This window comes from Crinia signifera, unplaced genomic scaffold, assembly GCF_055691185.1.
Source record: "Crinia signifera unplaced genomic scaffold, ASM5569118v1 HAP2_SCAFFOLD_161, whole genome shotgun sequence".
NCBI classification, from domain to species: domain Eukaryota; kingdom Metazoa; phylum Chordata; class Amphibia; order Anura; family Myobatrachidae; genus Crinia; species Crinia signifera.
The window spans coordinates 105,001-123,876 of record NW_028142054.1 but is presented as its reverse complement, the minus strand read 5'-3'; the positions used below and the strand labels follow the sequence as shown (position 1 = coordinate 123,876).

The 18,876-nt window shown below is 48.8% G+C and overlaps 1 long non-coding RNA gene across 6 annotated transcripts in view; it reads left to right on the top strand.

Moving 5' to 3' along the window:
* LOC146053366 (uncharacterized) overlaps window positions 1–18,876 on the top strand; it is a 187,446-nt gene that overhangs the window by 156,342 nt on the left and 12,228 nt on the right. For 4 of the 6 annotated variants that reach the window (XR_014467745.1, XR_014467744.1, XR_014467741.1 and 1 more), the window contains exons 2-4: window positions 16,783–17,006; window positions 17,200–17,322; window positions 18,276–18,499. This is a non-coding gene — a long non-coding RNA (uncharacterized LOC146053366). Of the gene's footprint in view, window positions 1–12,899; window positions 13,026–16,782; window positions 17,007–17,199; window positions 17,323–18,275; window positions 18,500–18,876 lie in introns of those variants that run through there. The other 2 variants (XR_014467742.1, XR_014467746.1) reach the window with 2 other exon arrangements.

Sequence of the window (18,876 nt, the reverse complement as noted above, 5' to 3'; positions counted from 1 at the left end):
AAATCTGTGTGGGAAGGGGGATATATAGCCTTTGAGTATAAAGAAATATAAAAATATATGATACAGCCAGTACAGGATATGGCGGGTGAGCCAGTGACAGGGACTATAGAGAGGTAGGGCAGGGGGATCAGAGGCGGTCCTGCAGCGATGCATAACCCACAACAGAGAGAGCCGGCACCGGGAAGGGTGATCCCTGGAGAGGACAAGGGCCTGTGCAGTGCTGTGAGCTGCTAACCTGTAAGGAGCGGAGGCTGCGCAGCTGTGAGACCAGGAATGGCGCCAGGAGAGCCAGGCTCCTCCAAGTCCCCTACTGCTGCCACCTGCCAGAGGGAAGGGAACCGCGCTGCCCCCACTAGCTGCCAACCACAGGAGGAGCCCCAAACCCGGAGAGAACAGAATGATGTGTGCTGCCGAGGTGTCCTACATAGTGCCTGCCTGTGGAGGAGCCGAGAGGGTGAAGACTAGAACCTCAAGGAAGAAGGTGCTGAGGGGGTAAATTACCTGGGAGCACACCCAGCCGGAGGATTCTCCTGAAGTTGCTCCGAAGAAGATAGAGGACGCAGCAAGTGGAGACCAAGGTGCGCAGGCACCGCGGAGGACACCCGCTCTCGAGGAACCAGGACTGGAGGACATGCAAAGGACCCCTAGCTGGAGACCTGTAGAAGCCCCCTCAGTGGTGCGGAGCTGCCCCTAGAGATGCCTGCCCGAAAGTAAGTTAAGAACACGATGTAACATCAAGGACAGGAGCTGCTCAGAGGACAGGTGACAGCCCAGCGGAGGAGAGGATAGAGGAGGATCCCCAGCCTGATAGGAGCCGGGGGTGGAAGCAGAGGCCGACCCAGAACAGCACAACAGGCGGAGCAGAGGACAACCCAGCACCTCCTGCTGCAGGAGCCGAGGACACGGGACACAAGGCAGACGTCAGGCTCATGGCAGATGCTGTGCGGCTGTGGTACAGGTATATGTGCGCTGTTGTGTGTTTATGCTGGGCGTTATGGGTAATAGAGGAGGTTTCTTTTTTAGGATGTCGGTATGTGGTAGACTCGCTAGTTATAGGATGTGTAGTATGCTAGGGTTTGTGGTTATAGTGGATGTATTTGTGTATGCAGGGCACCATTTGCGGATGTACTAAAAGGATGATCACAAAAAGGGATGATCGGGATGATTGCCTGCAGTTCCTATTCGCACCACTAGATGTCACAATTTTTTTTACTTCAACTGAGAATTTGTATGTTGGACACTGGTTGTGTATCCTGGACAGTCGGTAGAATAGGTAATCAGCGCTCAGTATCATTCTGTGGAGTTTTCGTAGCTTCTTAAAAGAAGCTGTAAGCGCTGCACAGGGAGGCCAGGCAGCGTCTCCCCTGTGCACAGTGAGCTGACAGGACGCGCTTCTGTCAGCTCCTGCTGTGCTAGCAGTGTGAGGATTCACTAATGAGAATCCTCACACTGTGCCTACCTAGCTAGTGTAAAAGTTAATAAAATAATAAAAACCCTAACTAACTCTACTCCTTCAGCTGCTCCGGCAGCCCTTTAGAATAGCACCCACTCCAGTGGGCACCTAACACGAACTGAGGAGTCTGGGATGCAGTAGGGGAGGAGCCTACCCTCCAAAAGCTTTAGGATAGGTGCCTGGCTCCTGCGGACCCTCCTACATCCCAATGTGAAGCTGTGTCACCAGGACCATTGAAAGAGAAAAGTATGTGCTGCACATACTTTTTGTACTTGCTTTTCATCGCATTGTATGCACAACGCATGTACAAGGATGAATGCGATGCGTGCTATTTAAGCTCAAAATGCACGCCCGCATCGAGACGTGTATGGGCACCTTAAGTCAGAGAGAACCTGAGAATTCTGACTGGGAAGTGCAATTAACAGGTCAGATGTGGACTGCTGCTTTGAAGTTGGATATCTCCATTTCCCCAGGGCCGATTTTAAAAATTCTGGTATCCCTGGAAAAAGGGGATCCTCAGCTATCAGAGTATGGCCCTTATACACCTGGGGCCCCAGAGCAAGTGCCCATTAAGCCCATACGAAAAGACCGCCCTGGTCCCGGTTCGCTGACATCATCCGGGGGCGATTATGCTGTGTACACACGGGGGCGATAGGGGCTGAAATAGCTGGGAATATGGTTGCTGAGCGACCATATTGCCAGTGATTGGAGTGTGCACCAGCGATAAATCGCCGGGTGCGCGCTCCCGTTTTCACAAAACGGGACACTGGGCAATATGATTGCTGATATGATTGCTAGCAATATATTGCCAGCGATCATATTGCCCCGTGTGTACGCACCTTTATTCCTAACAATTTTGCTGCACCCGTCATCTTGAAACGTGCACATGTCCCTTTGTTGATGAATTTACAAGACTGCCTAATTAGAGCAATAATTGATATTTGCGTGGAGATTAATAACAGTATTACAGACACACATGCTATGACCGATAACACACACGTAACAGACTTATTTTAATTTTTTTTCTAATGCACTTTATTTCACATTTATCACTTTTCACTTATGTTTTTAATATTTCGCTGTCCTTAATAAATGATTCAATAAACATCATGTTTTAGCCAATTCTCTGTTTCTTGGGTCACTTTATTAATGTACCTATAACATTAATCAGAACATTAATATATGCTAACCTAGATTGCCCCTTGTAGGAATACTTTATCTTTCTTTGCTTCCAAGTCTAATACATATTCCTGGGTGCGCCTCCCCCATTACCAATTGATACTTAATATAGTAATGCAGGGGTGAGATAGCTATACCAATTACAGGCCGTTCGGATTGATAGCCTCTATCTATTAACCTGTATCAGCGATATCAGATGGTCGACAGTCATCAGGTCGACATACTGCAAAGTCGACATGGGTCTAGGTCGACAGGTCATTAGGTCAACATGGTCTAGGTCGACTGGGTTTTTCACTGGATTTTTGGGGGGTTTTTTGAGCCGACATGTGCCGACAGGCGGAATTTCATGCCCTACCATCCACATTGGATTGTGTTGACCGTTTTCAGCGTCAATTTAAACCAGGTCGATCTTTTTCATATGTAGACCTTTTCACTGCCGACCAAAAGATCTAATTACTGTCGACTTAATGACCCTCACCCCTGGTCACAGCGTCTATAAACTGTTATGTAGGACAGGAGATAAGTTCCGAAAACTAAAATATCATAAATTCCCAAACGTTGGGCAAAAGAAGCAGCCTCTGTGTTTTCCTTCACATGTAGTCATACAGGTAGAGTCGGACAACAGGAATAATAGGCGCTACATGATAATGTATTTATAGCATTCCTCCGAAAAGGCATTTGATCGCCTTAACTGGCAATATATGCGGGAAGTTCTGTCCCGTTTCGGCTTCAGGGACCGCATACTATCATCAATCATGTCACTATAGAGCTCCCCCTCGGCCCGAGTGTTCAGCAATGGCTTTCTTTCCTCCCCTTTTAACATCACCAATGGCACAAGGCAGGGCTGCCCGCTTTCACCCCTAATATTTGTCCTCTCCATTGAACCATTAGCCACGGCCATCCGCAAAAACCCTAATATTCCTGGTCTCCAGGTGGGCCCCAACAAGCATAAACTAAGCCTCTTCGCGGATGACGTGTTACTATTCGTGACAGACCCCATCCATACGCTCCCACACGTCCACGAGATACTAACCGCATACAGTGCCGCATCTTACTATAAACTCAATACATCCAAGACTGATGCATTGCCGATCAACCTTACAGACCATCTCCCCCTACTGAAAACCACTTACACCTACAACTGGCAAACTACCTCCATAAAGTACTTAGGTATCCACATCCCCCCTAACATGGCGTCAGTATTTGATGTTAACCTCTCCCCCCTCCTAGCTTCCCTTACATCATTATCCAGATCTTGGTTGGCCTACGAAATCTCATGGATGGGTAGGATGGCAGCATTTAAAATGTCGCTCCTGCCCAAACTAATGTACCTGTTCCGCACTATCCCCTATGTTTTCCCTAAAAAATCCCTACAACAGGCCACCTCTATTCTGACAAAATATATTTGGGCATCCAAACCCCCCGCTATGGCCCGCTCCAAAATGACAATCCCAAGAGCTTATGGAGGTCTCGATCTCCCAGACCTATCCCAATATCAGGTAGCCTGCCTACTTGCCCCATCCAAACACTATTTTGAAAGCCCTACCCATAGGGCCTGGGTAGACATTGAACAATGTCACTCCCCCGATATCCCTCTTAACGACCTCCTTAAGATCCCAAAACACATCAGGCCCTCACTACCTTCCCTTCTTCCAACAACGACCGCTACCTTATATGCATGGGACCAACTACTGTCCGTTTTGCGCGCCTCTACCTCCCTTATCACTACCCTCCCTATCACCACCGTGGCGAGACTAATCCCCAACCTTAACCTCACCCTTTGGAAACAAAGTGGGATCGCAGCTCTGGGAGATATAGTCGACGCCAACTCAATCCGACCTTTCCCCTACCTCCAAGAAACATACTCCCTCCCCCCCCACGAGTACCTCCACTATCTCCAGGTGGCACACTGGTGGAACTTCCACTTCTCCAACCGCCCCACTATAGATCCCCGCCACCAGACGATCCTCTCCCGACCCTCCCAGACACTCTCCAGAGGGGATATCTCCTTCTGGTACGACTCACTCATAACCCCCGCGGAGTTCACTAAATCTCCTGCCCATAAAAAATGGGAAACTGATTTGGGCATCCAGCTCTCCGGACCTCAATGGCGTAAGATATTCCTATCCTCTTACACAATGTCCCGCTGTCTTAATCACTCGGAGATGCACATCAAATTGATAAATCGCCTCTACCTTACCCCAGATCGCCTCCACACCTTTTGGCCAACGTGCTCCAATATGTGCTGGCGACAATGCGGGAATATAGGTACCATTTACCATATTTTTTGGTCTTGCCACAAGCTCAGAGCATATTGGGGAGAAGTTTTTGAACTCATCTCGGAAGTGATCCAACTAACCCTTGCCCCTGACCCACTCCTAGCTTTATTCCATGTATACCCACAGGATCTCCCGATTGGGACAACATATGTCCTCGGACACATCCTCATAGCGGCAAGAGCAAACCTAGCTCAACAATGGAAGCAGCCCTCCCCCCCCCCCTCTTCTCCAGGTTATACTAAAAACAAACCACCATTTCCTCATGGAAACCGGTTTCCAGCCCCACTCCCTTAATCCCACCTCGCCACACTCTAAATGGGCTCCCTGGCACTCATATATGTCTGCAAGAGAGGGTACTAGAGTCCCCTCCTCAGCCACGTCTGGACAAACAACCATGTTTAGCCTGAATGAGACCCCAGAGTCTGACCCAGACCCCCCCTCACCCCACACCCCGGTCTAACTGATGCTCTCCTACCTTAGACTAACCCTATAACTGAATTGTATCTGTATGCCTGTGTTCAGTTCGCTCTGCGTAGCGTTCTAATATGTCTGTTATGGTCATGTACAAAACTCTGTAGGCAAATTATAACTGTCTTATATTGTTCTCACCCACGATTGCAGTCCCCCCCCCCCCCCCAATGTTTCCCCCCTTTTTTCATTTCTGTACCCCATATATAAATTTGTGTCAATAAAAATTTGTTGATGGAAAAAAAAAAAGGGTATACGTATAAAAAGATAACTGCGTGCGGCCCCTAATTGGAGCCGTACTGGGCAAAAGTCAAAGTGCATATGCTGGGTGAGGTGCAAACCCTATGGCGTGAGTGGTTTAAATGCAGGGAGAAATACTGAGTCCCTGCTGGGTATCTATAATAAGCAAAAACAGCCCTGTGTGGGGTGATGCAGCCAGCATCACTGTATGCGCATAGCACCAGAAGCCAGAAATTGCAACAACAGAATGCCAGCATCTTGTATATTATATGTTATCCTGGTGTGTCACCTGGACACCGATAAGGCTGGGGGACTGGTGTCACACAGTGGGATGACAAGTACCTTTAACAAGGGGGAGAGAAAAGGAAGAAGGAAGACATGATTGTGTGTTAGTGGACCAAAATGGTTACAAAAAATGATGTAGGCCAAGTGTGTCATTAGGGCCTTTAGGGTGTAGTGTGTCCATTTTGTAAATCCACTTGGACTCAAGCTGCAGAAGCTGTTTGGAACGGTTGCCACCCCGTATGTGTGCCGGCACGTGGTCTATGATCTTATATTTGATCATTGCCATGTTATGTTTGGCCTTGGCGAAATTCCTGGTCACTGGTTGCTCCCCTGAGCCAGAATGAAGGGCTGCCCGTATGGCACAATCGGTCTTGCCGATGTAATGTATTCCACATGGACAATAAATGATGTAGATAACAAATTTAGTCGTGCACGTGAGGGGCCATCTGATTTAAAAAAATTTTACCCGTATAGAGATGTGCAACTTCGGTGCAAGCTGTCATGAAGCTGCATGTTGTGCAGCCTAGGCACCGGTAACAGCCCATTCTGGTGGGTCTGATTTGTCTAGAAGGGGTGTCAAAATTTGTAATCTCGGTCTTGACCAATAGGTCCTTCAAGTTTGGGCCGCGCTTGTAGCTCGGCATCAGCTTGGTGTCTTTGAACACCGGTAGCTCGGGATCCGAACGCACAATTTCCCACCAGTTTTTTACTCTGCTGGTGGTTTCTCGGCTGGCAGAGCTAAAGTCATTAACCCATGGAATACATGGCTTTATGACTTTAGGTGTTGCACCTGTGATAAGAGTGGTGCGCTCACACGCCAGAGCCCTAGCCTTGGCTTTAAGTAGGCCCTGTCTGGGGTAGCCTCTGTCCTCGAACTTCTGCTGCATGATGTCCAGTTGGTGATGGGTTTCAGAGTCGGTATCAGTGATCCTGCATACTCTCAAAAACTGAGTATGGGAGACTCTCCACCGTGTTGCGTGGGTGCGAGCTGTTGTGTCTAAGTATAGTATTGCGATCTGTCGGTTTGACATACAAAGAAGTGTGTGTAAATCCCAAAAATACAAATGTGTAAAAAATAGGCGTATTTCTGCCTACGAATACACCTATTTTTTACGAATACATTTTGGTACATTTCCCCCGATGTATACATAGTATATATATACACGCTATACTGCTGTTCTGTTCTCAAAGACAACATGAAGCATATATATCACTTGTGGAGCCGATATTTATGGTACAACACGCCCCTGTAATTCTCACATTCATAGAGATCCCACAGCACATCTCCCCCATGTGTTAGAGCCTGACATCTCCGATTTACAAACATGATCATTAGCGATCAGTTTGACCATGTTATTATTGTATACAGAGATCCATATGTAACACAACCGTCCGGATCCCTGTGTTAACACCATACAATTGTCACGCTAGATGCGGTGACATCTTCTTCACATCACTTCTTAAACATTGCTCGGGCAGTAGTCCCGTGGCATCTGAAATTTACACTTCAAACTTGCACCATTTTTTAACATTGTTTTACTGTTTTAATGTAGGTTATTTATGTGCCATTTATGTGTTGTTATAGGCAGAAGCCAAACCCGGATCCTGGAGCGGAGGTTGTCATACAGAAGTGGGCGATACGGTGGGGTCACCATAGCAACCCATCTACAACAGAGGGGAGCGTGATGATGCAGTGAGGCTCCGCCCACTGACATCCGCCCGCACTGGAAGCCGCACTGGACGCAACCGGGACGCTCCACGTACGGGAATGGTGAGTATGCACATGCTGTATGTATTTAAATGTTTGCTGTGTCACCCGCACGCGTTGTACACCTTGACAAAGGGGTATCCAGTCCCCGAAACGTCGGTCACCTCCAATAAACACATTGTTAAGCCCACGGAGTGCCGCTGCCTGCTTGGATAATTCCTTAGATAGATAGATACCAGAAAGAACCCCCACTGGGGGAATAAACAGCACTCACCAGTCTGTAGTTCAATGGAGGTACAACCAGGAGGTAATCCAAAGTTTATTTTCTGCAAGAGAGATCTTCTGACGTTTCGGTCCCCGCTGGTACCTTTATCAAGGCAGCCACTGTGTCAAATAGTCGCAACTTAAATCTGTGTGGGAAGGGGGATATATAGCCTTTGAGTATAAAGAAACATAAAAATATATGATACAGCCAGTACAGCATATGGCGGGTGAGCCAGTGACAGGGACTATAGAGAGGTAGGGCAGGGGGATCAGAGGCGGTCCTGCAGCGATGCATAACCCACAACAGAGAGAGCCGGCACCGGGAAGGGTGATCCCTGGAGAGGACAAGGGCCTGTGCAGTGCTGTGAGCTGCTGACCTGTAAGGAGCGGAGGCTGCGCAGCTGTGAGACCAGGAATGGCGCCAGGAGAGCCAGGCTCCTCCAAGTCCCCTACTGCTGCCACCTGCCAGAGGGAAGGGAACCGCGCTGCCCCCACTAGCTGCCAACCACAGGAGGAGCCCCAAACCCGGAGAGAACAGAATGATGTGTGCTGCCGAGGTTTCCTACATAGTGCCTGCCTGTGGAGGAGCCGAGAGGGTGAAGACTAGAACCTCATGGAAGAAGGTGCTGAGGGGGTAAATTACCTGGGAGCACACCCAGCCGGAGGATTCTCCTGAAGTTGCTCCGAAGAAGATAGAGGACGCAGCAAGTGGAGACCAAGGTGCGCAGGCACCGCGGAGGACACCCGCTCTCGAGGAACCAGGACTGGAGGACATGCAAAGGACCCCTAGCTGGAGACCTGTAGAAGCCCCCTCAGTGGTGCGGAGCTGCCCCTAGAGATGCCTGCCCGAAAGTAAGTTAAGAACACGATGTAACATCAAGGACAGGAGCTGCTCAGAGGACAGGTGACAGCCCAGCGGAGGAGAGGATAGAGGAGGATCCCCAGCCTGATAGGAGCCGGGGGTGGAAGCAGAGGCCAACCCAGAACAGCACAACAGGCGGAGCAGAGGACGACCCAGCACCTCCTGCTGCAGGAGCCGAGGACACGGGACACAAGGCAGACGTCAGGCTCATGGCAGATGCTGTGCGGCTGTGGTACAGGTATATGTGCGCTGTTGTGTGTTTATGCTGGGCGTTATGGGTAATAGAGGAGGTTTCTTTTTTAGGATGTCGGTATGTGGTAGACTCGCTATGTATAGGATGTGTAGTATGCTAGGGTTTGTGGTTATAGTGGATGTATTTGTGTATGCAGGGCACCATTTGCGGATGTACTAAAAGGATGATCACAAAAAGGGATGATCGGGATGATTGCCTGCAGTTCCTATTCGCACCACTAGATGTCACAATTTTTTTTACTTCAACTGAGAATTTGTATGTTGGACACTGGTTGTGTATCCTGGACAGTCGGTAGAATAGGTAATCAGCGCTCAGTATCATTCTGTGGAGTTTTCGTAGCTTCTTAAAAGAAGCTGTAAGCGCTGCACAGGGAGGCCAGGCAGCGTCTCCCCTGTGCACAGTGAGCTGACAGGACGCGCTTCTGTCAGCTCCTGCTGTGCTAGCAGTGTGAGGATTCACTAATGAGAATCCTCACACTGTGCCTACCTAGCTAGTGTAAAAGTTAATAAAATAATAAAAACCCTAACTAACTCTACTCCTTCGGCTGCTCCGGCAGCCCTTTAGAATAGCACCCACTCCAGTGGGCACCTAACACGAACTGAGGAGTCTGGGATGCAGTAGGGGAGGAGCCTACCCTCCAAAAGCTTTAGGATAGGTGCCTGGCTCCTGCGGACCCTCCTACATCCCAATGTGAAGCTGTGTCACCAGGACCATTGAAAGAGAAAAGTATGTGCTGCACATACTTTTTGTACTTGCTTTTCATCGCATTGTATGCACAACGCATGTACAAGGATGAATGCGATGCGTGCTATTTAAGCTCAAAATGCACGCCCGCATCGAGACGTGTATGGGCACCTTAAGTCAGAGAGAACCTGAGAATTCTGACTGGGAAGTGCAATTAACAGGTCAGATGTGGACTGCTGCTTTGAAGTTGGATATCTCCATTTCCCCAGGGCCGATTTTAAAAATTCTGGTATCCCTGGAAAAAGGGGATCCTCAGCTATCAGAGTATGGCCCTTATACACCTGGGGCCCCAGAGCAAGTGCCCATTAAGCCCATACGAAAAGACCGCCCTGGTCCCGGTTCGCTGACGTCATCCGGGGGCGATTATGCTGTGTACACACGGGGGCGATAGGGGCTGAAATAGCTGGGAATATGGTTGCTGAGCGACCATATTGCCAGTGATTGGAGTGTGCACCAGCGATAAATCGCCGGGTGCGCGCTCCCGTTTTCACAAAACGGGACACTGGGCAATATGATTGATGATATGATTGCTAGCAATATATTGCCAGCGATCATATTGCCCCGTGTGTACGCACCTTTATTCCTAACAATTTTGCTGCACCCGTCATCTTGAAACGTGCACATGTCCCTTTGTTGATGAATTTACAAGGCTGCCTAATTAGAGCAATAATTGATATTTGCGTGGAGATTAATAACAGTATTACAGACACACATGCTATGACCGATAACACACACGTAACAGACTTATTTTAATTTTTTTTCTAATGCACTTTATTTCACATTTATCACTTTTCACTTATGTTTTTAATATTTCGCTGTCCTTAATAAATGATTCAATAAACATCATGTTTTAGCCAATTCTCTGTTTCTTGGGTCACTTTATTAATGTACCTATAACATTAATCAGAACATTAATATATGCTAACCTAGATTGCCCCTTGTAGGAATACTTTATCTTTCTTTGCTTCCAAGTCTAATACATATTCCTGGGTGCGCCTCCCCCATTACCAATTGATACTTAATATAGTAATGCAGGGGTGAGATAGCTATACCAATTACAGGCCGTTCGGATTGATAGCCTCTATCTATTAACCTGTATCAGCGATATCAGATGGTCGACAGTCATCAGGTCGACATACTGCAAAGTCGACATGGGTCTAGGTCGACAGGTCATTAGGTCAACATGGTCTAGGTCGACTGGGTTTTTCACTGGATTTTTGGGGGTTTTTTTGAGCCGACATGTGCCGACAGGCGGAATTTCATGCCCTACCATCCACTAGGGCAGGCGTTCCCAACCACGGTCCTCAAGGCACACCAACAGTGCAGGTTTTAGTGATATCCAGGCTTCAGCACAGATGGATTAATCCAAATCACAGGTACTAATTAAGACACCTGTGCTCAAGCCTGGATATCATTAAAACCTGTACTGTTGGTGTGCCTTGAGGACCGTGGTTGGGAACGCCTGCACTAGGGTGTGGTGGGAGAATAACATAGAGTACCAAGCACAGCCAGACATGCGAGGGGATGCGGTGCACTTAATCCTGTGTCCATGTTGACTGTGTCGGCATTCGGGTAAAAAAAAAAAGTACAAAACCCTATGTTGAGCTAGACCATTTTGACCTAATGCTTTTTTGGACCAAATGACCTGTTGACCTTGACCCATGTCGACCTTGCAGTATGTTGACCTAATGACTGTCGACAATCTTTAGGTCGACCATATGATCCTTACCTGTTTCAGCAAGGGGTGTGAGGCCAATTTCTCTCTTTCTCTCCAGGGAATGGAGAAATATCTGTGTTTAGAGCCAGACTAGAATCACGTCTGCCCGCAGACAATAGATCGGGTATCATTTTTTTATTTTTTTTTATGTATGTTTGACAAAGGCCATACACTTCACTGGAGGCGAAGATCCGCAGACGAAGGCCAGAGCATACAGCTAATTGCTGCCGATCCTACTATTAAAAAAGAAAAAGGAATGTATTGTATACACAGAACATCGAACATGCCTTCCAACTTTTACCAATAGATCAGTGGGACCTGCATGCAGCTGGCCCTGGAAAGGGGCGGGGCTATGTGCAACGGGGGCGGGACCGGGCATCGAGGCCCCGGGTTTTCCATCCTCTTTGCCAGCGTACCCAGCCCCGTCTCTCCTTGCTGCGCACGGCACCTATCCAGCAATCACCGGCTGCTCCACAAAGCAGAGCAGCCATGATCACCTCCCCTCAAGGGACATCAGGGCAGGCTCCAAATAGCGGGACCATACCACTGTAATCAGGACAGTTGGGAGGAATGCTATAAATACATTATCATGTAGCGCCGATTATTCCTGTTGTCCGACTCTACCTGTATGACTACATGTGAAGGAAAACACAGAGGCTGCTTCTTTTGCCCAACGTTTGGGAATTTATGATATTTTAGTTTTCGGAACTTGTCTCCTGTCCTACATAACAGTTTATAGACGCTGTGACCAGGGGTGAGGGTCATTAAGTCGACAGTAATTAGATCTTTTGGTTGGCAGTGAAAAGGTCTACATATGAAAAAGATCGACCTGGTTTAAATTGACGCTGAAAACGGTCAACACAATCCAAAAGGCTGCATGAAAAAGGTCAACACAGGAATAGGTCGACATGAGTTATTAAAGAAAATTGTGTATGTGGAAATCTGCTGACACGGGCACTGTATAAGTGTACAGCGACACGGACACACAGCTCCAATTTCTATTCACTTTTTTCTTAATGCACTTTTTTAATTTTAACCTATTTTTCTGTTTTGTGCCAATGAATAAACTGTATATTTAGAACAATTGGTCTGTACACAGACTCCGTCCTGCCCCCACTTAAAGTTATTCCTCCTGGTTATATATGGTGGCTAATTATTAATATTATGTAGTTTGAGCAGAAAATATTGTGGTATCAGTGGATGAGTCAAAAACTCAGGCTGCTCCCGGATCCGAAGGCGCTACACCCCACGCCCCTGAAACAGCAGACACTGGAGGAGGATTCGAACCCGTGGTGGCTCAGCCTGAGTGGCTGTCCCAGACGCTGAACTAACGGTACACGCCACTGTACCAGCCACTCATACACGGACTGTTCGTGTATCTCGTAGCTACAATGCAGTGACGTCATTCACGCTGTGCCGCACCATCGCCACCTATTGGCAGCTGCTGGAACTACACCTGGCACATAATGCATCGTCATCACTGCTGCTCCCCCTACATGAGCACTCTGCCGGCTGTTCTGATGGAGGCAGTCACTGACTGGGACGCCATGTTCCTGCGTAGAAGAAGCGGCTGGTAAGTGCACATGTGCAGAACACCCCCTGAGCATTGAGCAACCTGTGGGTGAGAACTGGAGCTCAGTCTGTATGTTGGTCATGTATGTGACTCCCACAGGGCTGCTGCATGGTGCTCCTGGGGATATCTATGTGTATGGGCATACCAGTGTATCCTCAGCAGCGCTACTCTATGGCTCAGGTTGTAATATCTCAGCCCCAGTGCTGTCTGCATTATTATACACTGTAAATTATCTATCTGCTTTCCCAAAGTGTGACACAGGTGTATATAGACCAGATTATAATCTATGGGAAGCCTCTGTGTGTATACCATATGTTCTCTCTCTGCTGCAGTAGCTATGCGCGCTTTGCTATGTTCTATGATAATAAACACATGTGAGTGTAATGGTAAATATGTGCCCGGCATGCCAATGTGGTGAGATACAGGTGAGCCAAACCGTACAGGCTAGCAAACTGCACGTAGCCATTAGTGCAGATGTAGGATAACTGGGCATACTGTATATAGGCTGGGATCACTGCTGCGTTCAGGTGACACCAAGTACATGTCACCCGCCGGGATTGCTTGCTGGATGGTTATACAGGGATTATTGTCACATTAGTTATACTGTAGTCTAAAGTGTATACTGTATTATCTACCATCCTAATGGGGCATACACACAGGGGGCGGGATGTACTAAAGGGAAAATGTGATAAAACGGGGGTTTTACCGCATTTTCCTTTGTACCATTACCCGTCCGCCCCATCTCCGCCTGGCAGGGTATCTCCACCTCTGGGTGGCGATACCCTATAGATGCCTATGGGCTTCTATCGCCGCCCGCCGTCCTTGCGACCCATCCTCCATCGATCTACTCCTCCCTCAGCAGGTGTCACAGCCGGGAGGAGGAGAGGCAGGGGGACACTGACAGCCGCCAGGATGTGACGGAGACCCCCGCACACCACATTACAGGTATCGCGGGGGTCTCCGTCACCGCAACCCAATGCTAGCCGCATATGTTAGTACATATGCGGTAGCATCGCGGCGGCTGGCGATTTACATTAATACATCCCGCCCAGGGGGATATGAGGCTTATTTCTAAGTGATCTGACTAGATCGCTTAGAAATGAAAAAAGGATCACTCCATGTGTATACCCTCTGGTGATGACGATTGCGCGGTCCCGCGCGTCGCTGTTGCTTGACTAGATTTACACTGCATCCAGTTATAAATCTAGTCATCGCCAATGTTCTCACACCAGAGAACACTGGCCCTGACAGATTGTTCAGCACACAATGCTGAGCCATCTGTGCTTAACTGCAAACTTAGCACAGAGGCTCACTTGCACTGTGTGTGCACAGCTTTAGGGATGGACGTCTTTGCAATTGATGACAATAGTGCAACTGCCCATTGATTGTGGCACACTATGCAATGGATGACCATCAATGTTTTTACCTATTGATGGTGATCCATTTTCTTTGACTGATTGGATTGTGGGCCAATCAAAACATGTAGGCGGTGCTTCATGAGTGTTGGGGCAGAGCTATGCTGTGTGGGGCTGAAAGACAGATGAAAATGTGATGAAAGACAGTGTGGGGCTGGTGCGATGGTGACAGTGTGGGGCTGTTGCAATGGGGATACTACAGTGCGGGCTGGAGCAATGGGGAGACTACAGTGTGGAGCAGGTGCAATGGGGAGACTACAGTGTGGGGCTGGTGTGATGGGAGACTACAGTGTGGGGCTGGTGCGATGGGGACAGTGTGGGGCTGCTGCGATGGGGGACAGTGTGGGGTAGGTGCAATGGGGTTAGGGTTTTTTTCCTTGAAATGCCGCCTGCCACCGCTGGGAATAAAGAATAATCCGCGTGGCATTATGTGAATTTTGGCTCAATCCGCGTGGCATTATGTGAATTTTGGCTCAATACGTTTGGCATAATGTGTAAGGGGCAAGTATAATGGGGTCTATTATTTTGTTGCAGAATGTGTAGAAGTGGTATATGGTGTGGAACACGGTACTTGTGGAGTATCACGGCTCCCACGACCTGCATCGTATGCAGATCGTATGCTAAAAATCGCATCGCATAGCATGTGGCATACGATGGCATACGATGCGATGCGATGTTTTACCGATTTTTGACTATTTTAGCTCAAAAATCGTATGCCATCGCATAACATCGTATGCCATATGTAGTGGCATACGATGTCATACGATGCGATACGATGTTTTACCGATTTTAGAGCAAAAATGGTCAAAAATCGGTAAAACATCGGATAACATCGTATGCCATATGTAGTGGCATACGATGTCATACGATGCGATACGATGTTTTTCCGATTTTTGAGCAAAAATGGTGAAAAATCGGTAAAACATCGGATAACATCGTATGCCATATGTAGTGGCATACGATGTCATATGATGCGATACGATGTTTTACCGATTTTTGAGCAAAAATGGTGAAAAATCGGTAAAACATCGCATGGCATCGTATGCCATCGATGCGATACGATGTTTTACCGATTTTTTTGAGCCATTTTAGCTCAAAAATCGTATGCGATCGCATCGGATGCCATACAATGGCATCCGATGCGATGGCACCCGATTTTGCACTGAAATGCATCAGAATGCATTGAAATGTGTATTAAAGTAGTGAAATGCCCCCAAATGCCATTTTTCATAGTGCACCACCCCCACTATCAACGTCAACCCGAAGCGTGGCGAGCGCAGCGAGCCCGCGAGGGGCGGCGGTACGCGTCCTACGACCTTTTTCATACCCCCACTATCCACGTCGGCGTGGAGTTGAGAATAGAATAGTGTGGCGAGCGCAGCGAGCCACCGAGCCCGAAGCGTGGCGAGCGGACGCGGATACCTTCACAGCTATACGCGTCTCCTCGCGGGCTTTACAGGTATCCGCGTCCCCTCGCGGGGCTCGCTGCGCTCGCCACGCTTCGGGCTCGGTGGCTCGCTGCGCTCGCCACACTATTCTATTCTCAACTCCACGCCGACGTGGATAGTGGGGGTATGAAAAGGTCGTAGGACGCGTACCGCCGCCCCTCGCGGGCTCGCTGCGCTCGCCACGCTTCGGGTTGACGTTGATAGTGGGGGTGGTGCACTATGAAAAATGGCATTTGGGGGCATTTCACTACTTTAATACACATTTCAATGCATTCTGATGCATTTCAGTGCAAAATCGGGTGCCATCGCATCGCATCGGATGCCATCGTATGGCATCCGATGCGATCGCATAAGATTTTTGAGCTAAAATGGCTCAAAAATCGGTAAAACATCGTATCGCATCGATGGCATACAATGCCATACGATGTTTTACCGATTTTTCACAATTTTTGCTCAAAAATCGGTAAAACATCGTATCGCATCGTATGACATCGTATGCCACTACATATGGCATACGATGTTATCCGATGTTTTACCGATTTTTGACCATTTTTGCTCAAAAATCGGTAAAACATCGTATCGCATCGTATGACATCGTATGCCACTACATATGGCATACGATGCCATGCGATGGCATACGATTTTTGAGCAAAAATGCTCAAAAATCGGTAAAACATCGCATCGCATCGTATGACATCGTATGCCACTACATATGGCATACGATGCCATACGATGGGAGCCGTGATACTCCACAAGTACCTGGCACCATCTCTTTGCAAGTTTTTGAACAGGATTCTCCTAAACTCACTATGCCGCTATTTTTACATACTGTTGTAGACCAGCATTTTTTTTTTTTTAAATATGGATGTTTTCCTCCTCTTCCCTCCCCTTCAGGATGCTACTAAAACCTTGCTGCCACTGAGGACCCCCAGGACGTTGCTCAGGACACCGCCCATCATAGACGGGAAGGATACAGGCGGGGAGACAGCTGCCCCAACTCCGCCCCCAGGGCGCTGCGGCAGAGAACACAGCCCAACGCTGCTAGGAACGACGCTGAGGAGGAGAGAGGTGCCCTATCCGACAGATGCTGCAGTACCCCCACCTGCGACCGATTCTATGTGAGTGCACTCTTCGGTCACGACTGGCGAAGAGTATGTCTTGGGGGGGGGGGGGGGGGGAGCGAGGGAGGGGAGATAATGTCCCCCCTTCTGTTATTTTGTTTGTTTAAAATAAAATTGATGGCGCCATCTGTGTGTGTGTATACGTATATGTGTGTATATATTCGATCCCTTACCACCGTGGCAAGCGCAGAGGGGAAGGGGGAGCTTCCAGATCACAGGACAGTGGACGCGTACTTCCGGGAGCTGCGCCGCCTGGACCACAGGAGGAGACTGGTCAGCCCTGCAGCGCTGCCCTGGTGTGGACCGTCTGGTGGTGAGTACAGTCAGACTGCTGCATGATGTCGCCGGCTACCCCCGCTGCCACCATGTCCTGACTGCCTCTCCTTCCTCCACCCTCCCACGCTGCTGCCTCGGCCTCCCGTTTACTGCTGCACCAGCCGCCCTCCTCCATTTCTACATACAGTATAAGGGTGACATTTTGATGGCTTACAATTTAAGGGGCTGTTGTGATGAAAGACAGTGTGGGGCTGGTGCGATGGTGACAGTGTGGGGCTGTTGCAATGGGGAGACTACAGTGCGGGCTGGAGCAATGGGGAGACTACAGTGTGGAGCAGGTGCAATGGGGAGACTACAGTGTGGGGCTGGTGTGATGGGAGACTACAGTGTGGGGCTGGTGTGATGGGAGACTACAGTGTGGGGCTGGTGTGATGGGAGACTACAGTGTGGGGCTGGTGCGATGGGGGACAGTGTGGGGTAGGTGCAATGGGGTTAGGTTTTTTTTCCTTGAAATGCCGCCTGCCACCGCTGGGAATAAAGAATAATCCGCGTGGCATTATGTGAATTTTGGCTCAATCCGCGTGGCATTATGTGAATTTTGGCTCAATACGTTTGGCATAATGTGTAAGATGCAAGTATAATGGAGTCTATTATTTTGTAGCAGAATGTGTAGAAGTGGTATATGGTGTGGAACACTACACAAGGCCAATTTTGAGTGTCCACACCCTCTTTTCCTGAGCGCTCGCGCACAAATGTGTTGACACTATTGACACCAAGGTGGGCCTGTGTACTTTAAATGCCAGGACCTATTTTTAATCCCCTTCCCGCCCTTTATCTGCTCTCTGAGCGTGCACACTGGCACCATCTCTTTGCAAGTTTTTGAACAGGATTCTCCTAAACTCACTATGCCGCTATTTTTACATACTGTTGTAGACCAGCATTTTTTTTTTTTTAAATATGGATGTTTTCCTCCTCTTCCCTCCCCTTCAGGATGCTACTAAAACCTTGCTGCCACTGAGGACCCCCAGGACGTTGCTCAGGACACCGCCCAACATAGACGGGAAGGATACAGGCGGGGAGACAGCTGCCCCAACTCCGCCCCCAGGGCGCTGCGGCAGAGAACACAGCCCAACGCTGCTGGGAACGACGCTGAGGAGGAGAGAGGTGCCCTATCCGACAGATGCTGCAGTACCCCCACCTGCGACCGATTCTATGTGAGTGCACTCTTCGGTCACGACTGGCGAAGAGTATGTCTTGGGGGGGGGGGGGGGAGCGAGGGAGGGGAGAGGAGGTGCAAGATTAATCTGCTTTGGGCTAAGGGAAGAGGTGTGGCATGATGCTAGGTGGTGGGTTGTGATTACATGTAATGGGCATTAAGGGGTTTAGCAGTGGTGTCAAACTCATGGCCCTCCAGCTGTTGTGGAACTACACTTCCCAGCATGCCCTACCACAGATTTTAGCGATCCATTATATAAAATCTGTGGCAGGGCATGTAGGGATGTGTACTTCCACAACAGCTGTAGGGCCGTGACTTTGACACCACTGGGTTAAGGCATACTTTTTAAATATGTTATAGGTACACGGTAACACC